This window comes from Capsicum annuum, chromosome 2, assembly GCF_002878395.1.
Source record: "Capsicum annuum cultivar UCD-10X-F1 chromosome 2, UCD10Xv1.1, whole genome shotgun sequence".
Taxonomy (NCBI): Eukaryota; Viridiplantae; Streptophyta; class Magnoliopsida; order Solanales; family Solanaceae; genus Capsicum; species Capsicum annuum.
Genome location: NC_061112.1, coordinates 85637492 through 85643378, shown reverse-complemented (window position 1 = coordinate 85643378; position 5887 = coordinate 85637492). Strand labels below are relative to the sequence as shown.

General features: G+C 30.6%; 1 pseudogene; it reads left to right on the top strand.

Moving 5' to 3' along the window:
* Positions 1-209: 209 nt before the first annotated feature.
* LOC107858651 lies at positions 210-2547 on the top strand (annotated as a pseudogene).
* Positions 2548-5887: the final 3340 nt, after the last annotated feature.

Below are 5887 nucleotides of genomic sequence, written 5' to 3'. Positions count from 1 at the left end.
AATGTATATATGACGCTATTTGACAAATTAAAATTAAAATAAAAACTTTTGATAAATATCAAAAGACCCCCTTCGAACGTGTAGTCTTTTGACATTTCCATAACTATAGGATCAAATCATTAACAATAAAATGACAAATGTAAAATTGAATAATTTCCAAATTCAACAACATAAATATACTTTTTATGGCAGATGAGGAAAAGAATGTCATACAAAGTACTACCATATAGGAGTACAACATTTTGTAAAGGAATTTCTTTTTTCTTCTAATTTTCCAACCAAACAATTAGAGGAGAGTAGACTGACAGGTCAGTGACCTACTATTTACCTTATCATCAGTTCACCTCTTTCTACCCCTTTTTAATAACCTTTCCAATGACATCTCTTTGACCCTTTATCAACACAGCCCACTTCTATCACATAATAATATTCACTCTACATATTTTTCTCTCATCTGATTGATGTTTCTTTAGGGCAATATTTCTATATAATTTACCCATCCAATTAGTCATGGCTGTAGAGCTCATGATGAATTACATGAACACAGCTAGGAATACTAGCAGTAACTTCATGACAAATATGGATGACAAGGCAGTAGTTCAAGAAGCTGCCTCTGGTCTTGAGAACGTCGAAAAACTCATCAAATTGTTGTCTCAAAAACAAGGGAATTTAACTTCTTTTCTAAATCGAGAAAAATCGCCCCCCCATGGAGATTGAAATTGCAGCTGATGCTGCTATCACGAAGTTTAAGAAGGTAAATTCTCTTCTGGATCGATTCAGAACTGGTCATGCTCGGTTCAGAAGAGCACCTATTGATAATCTCAAAAAAGATTATGTTGACCCTGAGGTTTATTGTCTTACTCCAATTCAACAACTCCCTCCAAGTGCTTACGACCTTAATAATAACCAAATCTTCCAAAATCCAAAACAAGAATTGGTCACAAAATCAATTAATTTTTCGCATGCCCCTGAAATTTGGTGCGCAAATTCGTTTAATATGTCAACGTTAACAGGGGAAACAGAGAGTGAGCAAATTTCAAATCTTTCTCAGGTTTCTTCTGCTGTAAAGCCCCCTTTGTCGTCTTCGTCTTCTTTCAAAATTAGAAAGTGCACTTCTTCGGAGAACGGATTTTCTGGAAAGTGTAGTGGCTCATCCGGTCGATGTCATTGCTCAAAGAGAAGGTACAAAATTCGATCTTTATTCTAATTGTTTGTTAGTATTTATTTCAGCAGTGTATACGTAATGAAGAGTAATTTTTTTCTTGATCTATCTTAACAGGAAATTAAGACCTAAAAGGGTAGTTAGAGTTCCAGCAATAAGCATGAAGTTGTCAGACATCCCACCTGATGATTATTCATGGAGGAAATATGGACAAAAGCCAATTAAAGGATCTCCACATCCAAGGTACATGAGGAAATCCATAAATTCTTTTAATGGATTTACCTTATCAGTAAAGAATTTTTATACATGTAATATTATCCATCCTAATGATTACTTGCCCCGTTTCTTAAGTTATAAATTCTCTTAGTATAAGTAATTATCGGCAATTATCATTCAAAGTGATTTGATTTCTTAGGGGTTGTTTAGTTTGAAGATGAGCTATGTTGTGATTAGTCATGTGGAAACGAGTTATGTTGAGATTAGTTACGTTGTGATTAGTTATTTTGATATTACTTGTTATTTGTTGAATTAAAAATGACATGCATTGCCTAATTTTTAGAGAATAATTGATTGTTTACAGAAATGACCACCTTATTTAGTAGAAAAAGAATTTGAACGACCTCAGTGTGTTTTTGTCATTTTCTTTGTTTGAAGCTATTTCTTCCTACGTAATTTATGTGATAGACTAATCCTTGAAGCGAATTAAATTAGATAAACTCAATATTTTATAATTAAAATTTTGATATTTAAACACAATGCGACACATATTATGAGTTGCCATGTGTCTCATGTCAACTTAATGAAAAAACTGATTTTTACAATGTTAGTCAGAGTTGATATAGTTTGAATCCAGAGAAATGAAAAGTGTTACTATACATTAACTAGAATAGAGGGAGTAATTCTTTTCCTTTCAAATCATTTGTGTTTGTACTTCCCAAAATTGCTTGTGCATTCTTGAAACTAAAGATCTTGTTTCTCAATTATTGCAGGGCATATTACAAATGTAGTAGTGTGAGAGGTTGTCCAGCACGTAAACATGTAGAAAGAGCTTTGGATGAGCCAACGATGCTGGTTGTCACGTACGAAAGCGAGCATAACCATTCCCTCTCTGTTGCTGAAACAAGTAGTCTCATTTTAGAGTCTTCCTAATTAGATCAAAGTACTAGTGGGCAATATCATGTTTGGTCAAAAAAGCATAGCAGGGTAAAAGAAAAAAGGGTGACAAATGTAATCTAGTGTACTTCGTACGACTAGTTGAGTTATCAGTTCAATCTCAAAGGAGATTCATTTTAAGAATATACAGGATCAAAATAAGTACTATTTTAGATGGTTTTTGTATATGCATGTATAATTCAGGCCGATAGTAATGAAGTCAGTTAAAACCACACTTCGCATTGTATTTGTCTGTGCATAAGAAGCATATGTTTATTCATAACGTGCAAAATGGCAGTACTATATTATCTTATGTGTAGAAAATATACATTTATTGGCTATTATTTTAATACGCAATAAAATATAAGATCTGCGTGGGCGTTGTGAATAATAATCCAATGAAAAGAGAATAAAGGAAAGGACAGGAGTGGAAGGCAATCTGTTTCTTTATGTTTACTTATATCATTCTGCGAGTGGAAGGCAATCTGTTTCTTTATGTCATTCTGGGATAGGTCTTACTCTTTTGCTTTTTGTTTCTTATTTTCCTTTTATATAGTTATGTTCCAAACCGTTGATGAACAAAAATGATGTACGGTTCACCGAGCTGCAAAAGAAAAAGGTTGTAAAACTTTAACTAGCTTCGGATATTTATATATACCAAACTAACGACTACAAGGATTCCAGATATGTGCTTTTGATAGGCACATTTATCACTTAACTATAATTAATTGACATGTATTTTCACTTTAATCTAAACATCATGTAATATATACTCTCTCTAGTTCATTTTAAGTGGGTTGTTGAGATTTTTTTTAATTATAGTTCAAAATAAGTGAATTTTTCAAAATTTAGGAGAATTATTTAAACTTATTTCATATTTCCTTCTTTATAATGAGATTCTTAACTACTTCTCAATTTCAAATAAAATATAGTAATCTAAAGGGTAATAATAGAGAGTAGTCTTTAATTTATGTCATCAAATATTTTTCTTAAGAAATGTGTTATACCCAACAACTCATTTAATATGGACAAAAGGGAATAGTAATTTAAGGTAAGAGAAGAAGAAATGCGCACAATTTGTGTCTGTGAGTATACGTGTTGCCTTTTTTTTCTTTTAAACTCCTTCCTAGAATTTCGGCTCATTTTGCTCTCGTGATAACTTGAACTCACGAAATTAAAATTGAAGATGAAGAATACTTTCGAGCAACTTATGATGTAAAACTGTTGGTTCTGGTGTTAGACTAGTAGTCGAGAAAAGTAGCAGTTTTGATACCTATGGGCTCATTGAAGTTTTGGTACACAAGTCAAAATTAGCAGAAAGGGCTATTCAAGAGTTATTAAAAGGTTCAATTTTCGAAAGATGGGGGACTAACAACCAATCTGTTGTTTGTCTGCTGCCTCTTTTTTCTTTGTCTGCTGCCTCTTTTTTCTCCTTTCTCTGCTTAACGTCAAACCTCCTCATACGGCTAATCATGTATCGAATTCACAATTGGGGATAAGAGACCTAACCAGATTTGAAATTTAAATTTTATGGAACCGGGAAAAGAAAATCAAGACCCTACAAAAAACTAATAATATTAAGCTCAGAATATTATTGGTATAATAGAAATATAAAGAAAGAATAGATAAACTTATATCACATCTTAATAAAACAAAGACAGTTACTTATAAGATTATTTGAGATCTCTCCCGAATCAAGAGAAGTTTGGACAGAACTACAACAAGTAGATAATAGATTATCCGAAGTCAAAACCCAAATATTTTACATTACAAACGAACTAAGGGTAGACAAGATTCTGAGACAAAAGTATCCTTTTTATTTGGCCTAATGAGAACACCTCATAGAAATACAAAATCGTTAAAATAATTCGAGAATAATTTGTATAGTTTATACTTAGAATATAAAAGACTAAATAGTAAAAAAGAAGATCTGAGAAGCCTAGATAATCTAATCACCATAATATCTGGCCTAGAGTATGAATTGATAAAACACCTTAAGTCTAGAAATAGCATTTAATGAAAAGACATCCTTTTGCTAACAATTTGCGGCTAAGATATTGGTATTTAAATAAAGAAATAAAGAGCAGGGCAGATAAAGTAGAACTAAAAATAGTCTTGAGTAACTATTTGAAATTATTAGCAACTCTAGAAACATCACAATCAGAATCATTCAAAGAATATTTAAATGAAATAAGATGGGAATTACATGGAATTAGAAGTGACATAACATATTACAATAGAAGGATAAGTTATCTAAAGAAACGGTGTAACATAGTAAATATTCCTTTAGGATAAAAATAAGTAAATTAAAACACATCTGTTTGCTAGACAAGTTCAAAGACCATACAATTACTTATATAAAAACTTAAAACATTTTAACATAATTCTAAAAAAGGAACAAAATTTAATAGAAGAAAAAAGAATAGTAGAATCAATAGATTTGCCAGAAGCAATTATATTTTCAAACCACGAAAAACTTTTAGGCTGTATATACCACTTAATCCTGCTAAAAATTAAATTAGAACAGATTAGATATTCTATAAATTATTGGAATATTTGAATAAAATCAATTAGAGAAGAATGCAATAGAGAGACTTTTAGGGTAAGAACATTACAATAGATTCCTTTAAGAAAATAGAATATCTAGATTTGCAATTAAAAGCAGAAAAGAGACACGGACGAATAAAAGATGATTCATTAATCAAATGTAATCACGGTAGTGGAGAAAATATTTTGCATAGGGAAGATTCTCAACTAAATACTATTATAGATCTCATAATAAATCTAGGAGAATCAGTACAAAGAGAAGACAGTAAAATACTAAAGACTCTAGAAGTATTGGAAAACCTGCAAATTAAACAAAAGAAACTGTTAGATAAAATAGAACATAACTTTGATTTCCTCAAAATTCAACAAATAGAACTAGAAAGAAAAATTAAAGTAATAACAAATAAGGATATAAATTTTCTTAGTATAAATAACATAGAAAAAGAACTAAAAGAAATATGTAAAGAAATTACTCAAATTAAAAAAATAATCCTCTTATGAATAACATCCCTATAAATGATCACCTCTACTTAGCAATATTACAAAAAGTGGCACGAATTCAACCAAATCTCGAAAGATTATTAGATCATCAACCGGAGGAAAAAGCAGACTCGACAATAATAAAATAAAATAATATTATAATATTACTACTATTAGAACTTAATAAAAATCTAGAAAAAGCAATTGAAGAAAAAGCTCAGATCGAACAACAAGCTAGTATAGAAGAATTAATAGAACAACTAAAGAAAGTAGAATTAACTTCTCAAAAGGAGAAAGAAAAGCTAAATACTACTAAAAAATCATGGATCTTTTTTCAGCATCCCCAAGCAGATCAAGATCAGGTTTTACCCAAAATAATTTAACAAATAATGTGCTATCTAGAATAATAATTAGACCGAAAATGTCTCCAAGACAACAGCTAGAAGAAATTTTAGATGTAGATAAAGATATACAACTTTTTCAACAAAACAGATTAAAATTAATAAGTGCCAAGACACTATATAATGAAAGAATGTTTTCAATGAC